The sequence below is a fragment of the Eublepharis macularius genome, chromosome 14, assembly GCF_028583425.1.
Source record: "Eublepharis macularius isolate TG4126 chromosome 14, MPM_Emac_v1.0, whole genome shotgun sequence".
Classification (NCBI taxonomy): Eukaryota; Metazoa; Chordata; class Lepidosauria; order Squamata; family Eublepharidae; genus Eublepharis; species Eublepharis macularius.
Genome location: NC_072803.1, coordinates 55941182 through 55954032, shown reverse-complemented (window position 1 = coordinate 55954032; position 12851 = coordinate 55941182). Strand labels below are relative to the sequence as shown.

The 12851-nt window shown below is 44.5% G+C and overlaps 1 long non-coding RNA gene across 1 annotated transcript; it reads right to left on the bottom strand.

The window, feature by feature from the left end:
* Positions 1–3132: 3132 nt before the first annotated feature.
* LOC129342668 (uncharacterized) lies at positions 3133–12747 on the bottom strand. The gene is made up of 3 exons (XR_008598227.1): positions 12635–12747; positions 3405–3477; positions 3133–3208 (listed from the first exon to the last, which is right to left on the bottom strand). It is a non-coding gene; the product is annotated as an uncharacterized LOC129342668 (long non-coding RNA).
* Between the last annotated feature and the right edge of the window lie 104 nt (positions 12748–12851).

Genomic DNA, 12851 nt, shown 5'->3' with positions numbered 1-12851 from the left:
CTGGCACATAACATACACAGGGGCATAAAAACAACACAAACAACATTCAGCAGCCTAAAAGGATACCCATAAAACAACTTAAAAAGATGAAAGCCTTCAGTTAAAACCACTGAGGTTCCAGCCTCAACTGAGGGCATTCCCAGAGCAAGATGTCACTACTACCATGTGGGTAGTATGGCTAAATGGTTAAAGAGCATTGATGAGAACATTCATTTTTCCTGGGAAGGCAGTTTGCAAAAAAATAATTTTTTGGATGTTACTGTATATAAGGACAAAGGCTGGGGGTGTGTCCTTTCAGAAAGCCCACAGACAAGAGGTCATATTTACATTTCTCATATTTTTATCCTGGGCCTTTAAGAAGAAATATTCCTACCGGCCAATTTTTAAGAATTAAAAGAAATTTGTCTGACAATAAGGATTTTGAAAGAGAGAGTAAAGATCTGAGTGAGACTTTCCTGGCAAAGGGCTGTCCTAAAAGGATTATAGAAGCAGCAAACAGGGGAGCCGCTCCCCCCACCCACCCACCCTTGCCGGCAGTTCTTTATTAACACCAAAAAAATAGAGAATCCAACAGGCAGATCAGATGAGCTATTGGCTATACTCCCCTATCTACCAAAATTAGTAAAATCATTGGTAAGTATTGGCATATTGTGAATGATTTAATGGGGTGTCATAGGGCTTCTATGACTGGATATCACCGCACAAGGAATTGAAGGGACATATTGGTACATTCTAATTGTCAGGAATATCTAAATATTCTGAACTGAAGGGCCATTTTCCTTGTAGGAATTGCAACGTATGTAATTTTTCAGCTAAGGTGTCATCTATTTTGAACCCCAGCATAAACCAACCACTCTGTGATTCTACTTTTTCAACTTGCAAAACGGCTAATGTTGTATGTGTCATAGTATGTCCTTGCCTGATGTTATATGCGGGAAGTGCATTAAGACCTTTAAAGATCAGGATACAAGAACATAGATCAAGAATAAAAAATAAAATTATAGATGCACCTCGGGTTTCCCATTTTATAAACTGCCATTCTGGTAGCAACGTTTTTAGACTCTCGGTGTTAAATATAATTTAATCTTCAGATGGATTAGACCTGCAACAGTAATTATTACACAGAGAATCTGAATGGATTTTTAAATTAAACTCACTAGCTCCCATGGGTCTGAATAATGAAATTGATTATACTTGTTTTTTATGAATGTCATTGTTAATATGCTCTGCCTCTTTAAATCTGGGTTAAGCTAATTGCACATGTGCTTATATTCTTCATTGCACAGTATGCCCTTCGCAGGAATCCTTCCGTTCACATTACACCAACTAGGTGACGAGTCTGTCTGTCTAAAAGTTGTGAGTAAAAAGTAACTGTTTTTTTAATTATACTTACAAAAAGAGTCATAGGAATCTTTTTATTATAGTCTTGATTATATTACATATTTTACAGTGGATGTTCTGCTAATTTGTGAGCCTTTGATAAAGTGCAGTTACGAAACGGGATATAGATGCTGGCAATGCCCGTTAGGCTCCGCCTTCCAGCAGTTATGAATTTTCCATAAGTTATGTCATCTTGAAGAATCTGTGGCAAGAAAAAACAGTGAACATTAACTTGATATTTAAGTTACTCACCTTAAAGTGAGTAACTTAAATTAGTTAATTAGTTGCAAAGTGGCCCAAAGGCCACTCCAGGTGGGGCCTGAAGACCTCCCAGAGTTCCAACTTATCTCCAGACTCCAGAGATCAGTTCTGCTGGAAAAAAATGGCAGCCATGGATGGTGGGCTTTATGGCATTATACCAGCGCTGAGCTCCCTCCCCCGGATCCACTCCCAAATATCCAGGAATTTCTCAACCTAGAGGAAGCAGTCCTAGTAGTGGAATCTTTTTGCAAGGGAAAAAAAGAGACGTTCTTTGCCTGGCTTTTCAAATGAACAGTTTTGTTATACCCAGGAGGACTCTTGCATGGGAACTCCACAACTTTAGAACATTACTCCTGCGGTTATGTGATTGGATCTGGTTGTGTGCAGAGAGACCTACTGGCCCAATCACTTCCGTCCCACAATGCCACATTCAAGATGGCTGCAGGGGACTACACTGTGTCTTGGAGGCACCAATGATAGCTGGTAGGGTCAGCGGGCTGTATGGGCCAATGAGATCTGACCTGAAGATATTAAAGGTATTGCTGCTACTCAGGGCCTGATAAGATGTGAGGTTCTAAATTCTGTCAGGCTAAGAAAACACTCCACACCCGACAATAGTGCCACACTGTGACACTGAGAGATCTCTATCTTTTGGTGCTACACCTCTGAAGATGCCAGCCACAGCTGCTGGCGAAATGTCAGGAACTACAATGCCAAGACCACGGCAGTACAGCCCGGAAAACCCACAACAACCATCGTTCTCCGGCCGTGAAAGCCTTCGACAATAAATCCTTGGCTCCTTGCCTGAATATGGCAACACTCCTGCTGTACCTCAGATTGCTCCCCAGCCCCCCATCCTGATTTCTAGTCTGGCCTCAGCATTCTTTCTGCCACACCCTGATGACCAGTTGTCTAACTGATTTTCGAGCTACTTGACCTCTGGCATGATTCTTTACCCTGAATGACCAGTCTTGCAGTTTGGCAGCTGAAAGATAGTAGATGATGTAGGCAAGGCTTTTTTTCTGGGAAAAGAGGTGGTGGAACTCAGTGGGTTGCCCTAGGAGAAAATGGACACATGGCTGGTGGCCCCGCCCCCTGATCTCCAGACAGAGGAGAGTTTAGATTGTCCTCCCCGCCGTTTCAAGAGGTTCCGGAACTCCGTTCCACCGCGTTCCAGCTGAAAAACAGCCCTGGATGTAGGTATGCAGTATCTGACTTGGAATAGCTGATACCATTGATCTGAGGGCAAGTATTTCTGGCTGGTTCTCCCCATCATCAGTTATGACAAGGCAGAGAATGTGTGATATTTCGGTTTGCATGTATGGAATTGCCTTATCCTAAATCAATCCATTTTAACTCTTTTACTTTAAAAAAATCCCTTATTTTAAATGCAATTCTAAGTACAAACAAGAAGGAGAAAAATATACATAATAAGCATGATAAGGCCGTTTCCACATGTCCTTAAAGGGATGGCCTACTCACCGAACGCTGGCGGCTTTTCTCCTTCACGCCACACATCTCCGATTTGAAAGCGGTAGCTGGCTGTTTGGCTTCCTTTTTTTGGCACCTTTTCGGAGATGCAGGAAAGCATGGGAAATTGCATTCCCTTTTTTTTTAATTTACAATTTTATTTTTCAAAATACTTATAATGCAAACAAACTTTTAACTACAAGTAACAATTTTAACACTAACATTAAACAATAAATAATTACTAAGTAATAACTCTATACAGTAGACAAACATAGTTTACGTTATAGTATTACATTTCTCAGAGGTTAAACTCCAATTCTTGATTGGCCATCGAGGCAGCGATCTGCTCCAAGGCCTTCTCTTAATCTAAAAACAAAGAAGGAAAGGTTCACAAACAATATGAACATATTGAAGTGCATATTATGCGTTGGCATAGCAAGGGCAGCCTATGTCAACCGGCAACTACTCTCCAAGGTCTCCAGCCCAGTTATCAGGCTGCCATTTTAGCTGGAGATATCAGGAATTGAAAATGCAACGCAGGGCCGCGACTCCTAAGCTATGGCCCATCCCCATAATCTATTCATAACCCATGATCTATACATTAGATATCAGTTTATTTAGCACAGTATTATTTATGGTGATCGGCAGCAGTTATCTGAGGATTCAAGCAGAGAAAAGACTTTCCTGATGCTTGCCACTAGAAATCCTTTCATTGGTGTGGTTGCCAGGTCCTCATACCCTCCCGGTGGGAAGGTGGGGGACCCAGCACTCCTCTTTTGACAAGGTGGGCCCCTGTGAAGGGGCAGGAGCATGCCTGCTGATGGGCATGATGATGTCATTCCCTGAAGTGATGTCATCGCATCTGTGGGGAGTAGGGTTCCCATCCTCCAGGTGGTGGCTGGAGATCTCCCGGAATTACAGCTGACCTCCAGGTGACAGAGATTAGTTCCTTTGGAGAAAATGGCTGCCTTGGAAGGTGGACTTTACAGCATTAAACCCTGCTGAGGTCCCTCCCCTCTCTAAATCATGCCCTCCCCAGGCTCCACACCCCAAATCTCCAGGAATTTTCCAGCCTGGAGCTGGCAACCCTAGTTGGGAGCAGGCCCACTATACCCTGGCCTGGGAAGTTTCTTGCCTGCCCAGCCTTTTCCCCGGGGTCTTTTCTCCCTGCTGGCCAGGTGAGTAGCAACAGGGGCAGATCCTGGGAGCGATGAATCCCTCCCCCCAACCAGGGGACAGTCGGCCCTATTAAGTCGAGATGTTGGGAATTGAACTGGAGACCTGTAGCATAGTGGTTAAGTGGCTGGGATGTGAATCAGCACTCTGCTGGTTCAAATACCACTACTTCCATGAGCTCAGCAGGTGGCCTTGGGAAAGACACTCCTCTCACCCCTACTTCCCTAGCTTTGTGGTGAGGATAATAATAACACTGACTTAGTTCACTGCTCTGAGTGGGGCACTAATCTGTATAGAAGACTGGTACATAAGCACAGTTGTTGTTGTTTTGTAGGTAAACCATGTGCCACGGCTCCTGTTCTCTCTGTATCAAAGCCAAAAAGATAGAGACCTCATTGGACTTTGCTGTTAGAGATCCAAGGCCCCTTCTTCAGCCTTCAATAGTCCCATGGGCAGAGTCGTTTACCTTGGTTATTTTTCTGTACCTGTACTTTTTCTATGTGTTTCTCTTGAAGAAAAGAAAATTAGCAACATGGAAAGGGTTAAGCATAGTCATATACCCAGCCCTCCCAGCCCGCTTCAGAATTACAGTCTTGGGAGTTTCCTGTCAAAGGGCGCCATTGATACATACACTTGTCTGTAACATACAGTTTGTCCCCTGGACTCTGTCTTAAGAGCCAGTTACAAAAATGAAATTAGAGAGGGAAATGTGGTATGTGTTAACTTCCACTCACTCCGCTGTTCTGTCCTCTTCCAGAGGTCTTAATAAATAGCTTTCTTGACACCTGTGTGAATTACAAAGTCAACACACCCAAAGGCTGTTGGGTAGCTAAGCAGCACCGGAGGTGGCCGTGTTGCCTTGACAAACCACATCTTTGTTGTAAATATTAAATTGTTTGCTGCATGGCATGTAATGCCATGTGGCGTGAACGTGTATGAAGCTGTCTAAAACTGAGTCAGCCCAATTTACCTGGTGTTGGCTGTTCCAACTGACTGGAGCTCTCCCATATCTCTGGTAGCAGTTTTTCCCAGCTTTGATTTCTAATTTTTTTAAAAGCTGCAGATACTGGGGGATTGAACCAGAAACCTTCTTGCATGCAAAGCAGGTACTCTGTTGTTGAATTATGGCCCCACCCACCCTGCAAAGAAACCATAATTGGTACGAAAATGTGCTTTGTGTGTATACTAAAACATATTTGCAGAACAGATAAGCAAATAAGCAGGAAGCTGCCTTTTTTCTTAGTTGACTAAACTATATACCCATGCTTAAGAATGTTGTGTTATAAAAACACAGTGGCCCAGAGACTAAGCTATAAAATGGGTAGTCCCTGGTGTAAATCTTGCCTCTGCTATGAACTCACTGGATGAACTTAAGAAAACCGTGATCTCTTAGCTTCAGCCCTACATCTGAAATATTGGAATGATATTGCCTTTGACACAGTGTTATTGTAAGGGCTGCAATATAGGTAAAGAAATATACTATATAATGCTAATATGGGACTACCCTCCCCCCAGGTTTCCTAAGGAGTGAGAAGTTTACGGAATAATGCCACATGGTTTACTTTTCTTCCATTTACAAATTATTACTTCCATTTATAATTTCCAAGCAGAGGTAAATACATTATTCTAAGCAGATAGCACAGTTGCTAACCCCAGGTTGTGCTGCCCCCAAAGCCAGTACGGTGTAGTTATTACAGTATCGGACTAGGATCTAGGCATTTCCGGTTCAGATCTCCACTGTGGGCCTTTGGCCAGTCAGTCTCTCAGCCTAACCCATGTGATTGTCAAGATAAAGTAAGGAAAAGGCAAATAATGGACCCTGTCCTGAGCTCCTTGGAGGAACGATCTAATAAAAAATGTAAGAGATGGTTGTGGCAGCAAGACAGAATGAAGAAACTACCCTATAGAGAAGGCATAAAAAATAGCAATCACCCCCTCTCTAGTCTCAAAGTTTCCAACATCTTGCAAATACTTTGACAACAGAACAAAATGAAGAGGTCTGAAGCGAAAATCCGAATTCCAAATTGGCACATTATAGTATATACATGGCCTTAATTGATCTCTTGTTCATCATATTAGTCAGGGTCTGACCGAAGTCCTCTCAGCAAGCTTCGCACTCAGGTAGGGCTGCCATCCTCCAGGTGGGTGGAGGAGAAGAGAATTCCCGGGTGGATTTCCACTTTGCTTGTTGTCGGTTTAGACCGGGATTTGCCTTGTCGTCTTGCATCCTCCAGGTAGGGCCTGGAGATCTCCTGGACGTACAACTGCTCTCCCGAAAGCAGTTCCCCTGGAGGAAACGGCTGCTTTGGAGGATGGGCTTTACAGCATCACAGCCCTCTGAGGCCCCTCCCCTCCCCAAACTCTGTCCCTCAGGCTCCACCCCCCCCCAAATTCACAAGGAATTTCTCAAGTGGGAGTTGGCAACCCTACCCCCAGGATTGTGCATGCTTATTCCGTTGCTGGAAGTAGGATCAAAGCCAGGGGAGAGAAATCAAGTCTTGAGCCCTTGAGACGCCCTTCCCTCCGCTGTGCCAACACAGGCCTCCACCTTCTGGTTGGCGCTCCCGTTGCATGGTTGCTTGTTTGCATTGCAAACGCCTACTTCTGCCTGTCTGCCCTGGGAGTTCACATTGTTACCTTTGGCCTTATGAGACTGGCACACCATCTCACCACGCCTCTCTGTTGCTTTATGTGCTGCTCGCGCAAGCTGTCAAGGGCGTCTCTCTCTCTCTCTCACACACACACACACACACACATCTGAAATTGGTCCAGGTTTCCCCCCCTGTATCTATACCACACAAAGTCACTTGGGCACACCCTGGGACCGGCAATGGGCCTCTGTGCTTATCATGCCAATGTTTTCCTGATGACAAAGCAGAGGGCGTCTTCTTCAAGCTTTGCTGCTGACCTCGAAAAGCCACCAACAAAAAAGATCGCAAGGGACAGCTCGAGCATGAAATTGCTGAGCTAGGATTGATCAGCAAATCTGATCATCTGACTCACTTTGGGGGAAATCAGGCCAGTGGAGGCTTTCTTTCGCATTCAGGTGCTGAGTTAGCAAGCTGGAAAAGCAGCACTGTTCTTATTTTTTAAATTCCTACTAATGCTGTCTTTGTGAACTTTGGCATTGTTTATGGAAACGTTCCTGATATTGGCTGTACTAATCTCACACTGTGTAATCCGCCTAGAGTCTCAGTGAGAAAGGTGGACTATACATACATACATACATACATACATACATACATAAAAGTGGACTTTTTAGCCCTTCCCTTTCCATTGGACACTTACTTAAAAATAACAACTAGATCACAGAATTAATCAAGGGACGGAGATTACAATTGTTTTTGAGCCTGTGTAATATGAAGGTCAGGGTGTTTAGCCCTGGGGAAGTCTGTCTTTGGAGCTCACTCCTCCATGCAGCTTTTTGGTATGCTTGGGTCTGTTACTTTAAGCGTAGCCTCCCTCACAGGGTTGTGAAGATAGAATTCGGAGATCCTGAGTACGCTGCCATGAATTCTTCGGAGCAGGATAGATTTGGATTTCATAGATTGGTCAGGTTGTCCTGCTAAGTTCAAGATCTCTGACATGTTCAATAAGTGGACCCCATGTGAGGGGGTGGGGGGAAAGCCCTCTAGATTAGCTCTTTCGATGCTGGCTTTAATTTAGTGTGTGATCTGGTCTGGCATGAGAAGATCCCCTGCTTTGGCAAACCACTGAAGAACGGAAGGAGGATGGGAGAAGTTCTAAATTTTTTTTTAAAGTTTTTAATTTTTCAAGATGTTTGTGAGGCTGATGGAAAGCTCCCATAAGAGAGCCAGTTTGGTGTAGTGGTTAAGAGCAGCAGGACTCTAAGCTGGAGAGCCGGGTTTGATTCCCCTTTCCTCCACTTGAAGCCAGCTGGGTGGCCTTGGGTCAGTCACAACTTCTTGGGTCAGGCATATGGGGGTTGAGGTAGGCGGGCCGAAAAACCGGCCGCCTACTGGGGGGGGCATTGCCCCCCCCCGATTATTGTCATCTGGTAGCTGAAGATCCAGAGGAGTTCGCCGTGTTAGTCTGTAGTAGCAAAATCAAAAAGAGTCCAGTAGCACCTTTAAGACTAACCAATTTTATTGTAGCATAAGCTTTCGAGAATCAAGTTCTCTTCGTCAGATGCATGATACAAATGCATCTGACGAAGAGAACTTGATTCTCGAAAGCTTATGCTACAATAAAATTGGTTAGTTTTAAAGGTGCTACTGGACTCTTTTTGATCTGGTAGCTGGCCATCCTGCCCCACGGATGTGTTTTAATGCTTGGTGATGTGCAATATGGGTGTGACTATCCATTTTAGACTATTGTACTTACTGATATGTTTTAATCTAATTTATGCTATCTGTTTTTATTGTATTTATTACTGCCTGTGATCCGCTCAGAGCCTACTTGTGGGGAGAGCAGAATATAAATTGAATAAAATAAAAAATAATAATTGTAACTCTCTCAGCCCCTCCCACCTTACAGAGTGATTGTTGTGGAGTTAATAATAACATACTTTTAAAACTGCTCTGAATGGGCGTTAAGTTGTCCTGAAAGGAGGTATATAAATTGAATGTGATGATGATGATGATGATGATGATGATGAAGAAGAAGAAGAAAATCAGGTCTTCTTAAGCCCTTTTTACTTAGGCTACTCTGCAAAGCTCCATGTTGGTTACTGATATAGAAGCACTAATATTAATGAACAAATGTTATTCATGGTATAACTGTAGAATGTCTTCTCTAAGAGAGCAAAAGCGCAAGAGGAGAGGTGAGCCCCCAGCCGATGCCTGACATCCCAGTGCATTTCAACAGGGGCAATACCTGGTTATTTCTATGGCCATTAGGCCAAATGTAGGCTGGAAATGGATTTTGAAGGCCATGGCTGTAGTCAGGGGTCATTTCGTAGAAAAAGAGCGGGAGGAACTAATTAGCATAACTCATTAGCATATGCCACGCCTCTTGCCATCACCAGAAGTGTGTCATTAGTATAACTGATTTGCATATGCCACACCCCCTGACATCACCTATTCTGGCTGTTTTGGACCCAATCCTGGCCATTCAGGGCCAAAATTGGGCCCAAAATGGCGAAAAGGGGCTGAAAATGGATGAAAAGGGGCCCAAAATGGTCAAGATTGGGCCACTGATGAGCGGGAGAGTGATCTACCACCCGTCAGAGGCCTGATCCGGGCCATTTCGGCCCCAATCCAGGCTGAAATGGGCCCAAAATGGCCAAGAGTCAGGTGGGCAGGGGCACCTGACATGTGAGCTCTTTGGTGAACTGCCGGAACTGTGTTCCTGTGCGTTCCCCCTCAAAATGAGCCCTGGCTGTAGTTCAGACTTCTCTTGGTCCATCTAATTCAAAACTGTCTAGTCTGACTATAGTAAGTTGTGTTTTGTCTAGATCACCACTACCAGGGACCGAACCCGATGCCTTCTCTACGTGTCCTTTTACCACTGAACCACAACCCGTTAAGGAGCGGAAATTCGACTTTGTCTATCACATCTTTGTTCCAAGTTCTTTCTCTGAGGTGTTCCAGGCAGTTCTCTCCATGTTATTCTCACAACACCAACCATCAATGATAGAGAGGCTTTCCCCCCTTCCTTCTGGAAATCTCTATTTGTGTGTTTGTGCATGTCTGTTTTCAAGCAGATTCCAGTTTCACAAGACCCCCCAGCCTCTGAATTTTGTTTTTCCCCTCTCAGTGGCCATGGGTGCTGTTTCCCCATTTTGACTTGCAATGTGTAATCTGTCTTAAGTTTCAGTCAGAAAGGTGGACTAGAAATAATGCAAATAAAGAAAGAAAATGGACTTCCTTTCTCTGTTTGCTGTTGCTGGCTTTCTAATTGCAGAGAATGTTTTTTTTAAAATGAACATAGAGATGAACGTGATCCACCTATGGTCTAGATTGGTGCCATCTGTTCACCATCTTAGCATTCTTCTCTTGCATGTGTGAACCATGCCAAGTTCTTGGGTAGGGTTTGGAATGCAACTTTCGAAGACTTACCCACACATCTGTGGAGTAGGAACTATTTGTGACGTATTTCTGGCTCACACACGCCTAGGGATGTTGTAATTTCTTTAGCCGAGTAATTGCCACCCCCGGATTTGAAATTGCTGTTCATACCAATTCAAATCAGCACATATTGCAAAAACAAAACAAAAAACAAACAAGAAACAAATAACAAAAAACCAAGGATGAGCTACTCTCATTTGGAACACAAGAACAAAACCAGAATCCCCGCTGGTTGTGGTTACCTGGTGGCGCAATCTGTAGTGTTGCACAGAAATACTGCTTTCAGAACTGGATGGAGGCCCTAACCTACATCAAGTTTAAAAGGCCCCATAGCATAACCTCCGCCCCAAAGGGAGGGGAGGTAATTCAGAAAGCTTTTTTAAATGTAGAGGGTCCTCATAATCTGAAGTCCTGAGCAAAATTACTCCTGTCTAAGCACAGTGAAATCAATGGGCTTAGATGGGAGTAATTTTGCTTAGGACTGAACTATTAGTTGATAGATGCAACTCTGTTTACTATTTGCTGTAATATCACCAGGCTGTGCCATGTTCCACCACCAGGCCTAGTCCCAATGAGTCTTAGGGTTTGGGATGCTGAGGAACTGGTCCCCACATGCCCTCTAAACACCCAGGAAATGATCCCAGGATGTATGACACAGCAATATCGCTGATGCTAAACAGGTCTAGGTGCGGTCAGTGCCTGGACTGGAGATTTCTCGAGAATCCCAAGGAAGACAAGGCAGGGTATTAATCCAATGAAGAAATCCAGTTTGTCCAAACCCTACTTTGGAGTATGACTAGGATGGTTAAGTATGTTAAGAGAACTGATGAGCAATGAAGCTCTCTTACCTTGTTAGGAGGTGTGGAAGGTTTACATGAGGAGAAATAACGTGATTTCTAAATAAGAGTGTTAGGTTCAAATGATGCAAGTCCCAGTTGAAATTTGTGCGCATCCACTGATCTCACAGAACCGAAATGTTGCTAAGAGCTAAAGCAGAACTAAAACATTGTTCAAACCTGCACATCAAAACTTGAAATGGATAAGGAAAAAGTGTGGGGGGGGAAATGACCTTTTGTCAGAATATCGATTCATTTCACTACAAGCTCATTTTCCGTTTGAACCAGTTTTGGAATCAGTTTAAATGCTGAGTAGGTTTGCCAACCTCCCTGTTGGTTTAAGCTACAGGTGGGACTCAGAGATCTCCCGGAATTACAGCTGATCTCCAGACTACAGAGATCAGTTCCCCTGGAGAAAATGACTATTTTGAAGGGTGGACTGAATTTATAACCTGCTGAGGTTTTCCCCTCCCCCAAATTCCCCCCTTTGCATCCAGGAATTTCCTATGCTGGCACTGGCAACCCTAGTGCTGAGGTTCTCGGCTGGAAAATTCAAGGCAGTACTGAAAAGGAGAGTGCTTCTGAGCATGTGCTGATTTCCTGATATGGATGAATGTGATGGGGAAAAAACTGCCAACCAATTTTATAATGGATTAATCAATCTTTGTGGACAGGATTTGAGTCCAGTAGCAGTTTAAAGAGACTTTAGGGTATGAGCTTTTGAGAGCCAAAGCTCATTGGATGACAAGAGTTTTGACTCTTGAAGACTCTCAAAAGCTTGTACCCTGGAAATCTAGTTGGTCTTTAAGATGCTACTCTTTGGCTCTTCTACTGCACACCAACACGGCTACCTGCCTGAATCAATATTTGTTGCATATGTAGTGTGTCTTAATATGTATATGTATAATACATGTCATAATATGTATATTATATGTATATAATAACATACTTTCTAAACTGTTAAGTTGTCCTGAAGGGCGGTATATGACTCGAATGTTGTTGTTGTTGTTATAGGCTTGCAGCTATGGTTGTCAGCCTCCAGGTGGTGGCTGGAGATCTCCTGGAATTACAGCTGATCTCCAGGTGACAGACATCAGTTCCCCTGGAGAAAATGGCTGCTTTGGAGGGTGGCCTCTATGGCATTATACCATTCTGAGGCCCCCTCCCCAAAGTCCGCCCTCTCCAGGCTCCACCCCCCAAATCTCCAGGAATTTCCCAACCTGGACCTGGCAACGCTACTTGCAGCAGATCCTGGTTCTGAAACAAATCCACACAATTACGATCCAGAGCGATGTCACTATCCAATGTAAGCCTATCCTGTCGCTTATTTTTTCTGCACCGGGTTGACAACCGTCTGTTGGGTGGTGCAGATGAAGCCACAGCGCGTCTGAGCATGTGCAGAGTTGCTTCAGACACATCCAGCTTGCGGCGAGCAGAGCAGGACCCCCGGGATCGTTCTGCGACAGAGGGATCTTAACCCACCTTTATTTTCCTGCGTGCTTCATGCAGGATCGGGAGGGAGGCGAAGCGCCTCCGCGGCGTCTCCCTTTGTTTGCAGCCGCACTCGCAGCAGCAGCCGCCGAAAGCATCGCCCCTCGTCCCTCTGGCAACACAATGCAGGCGGCGGGCGTTCTCTCCGCCCCGCCCCCTTCCCCCTCCCCAGGAGGGCCGAGCTCCCCTCCTTTCCCCATTGGCTGGA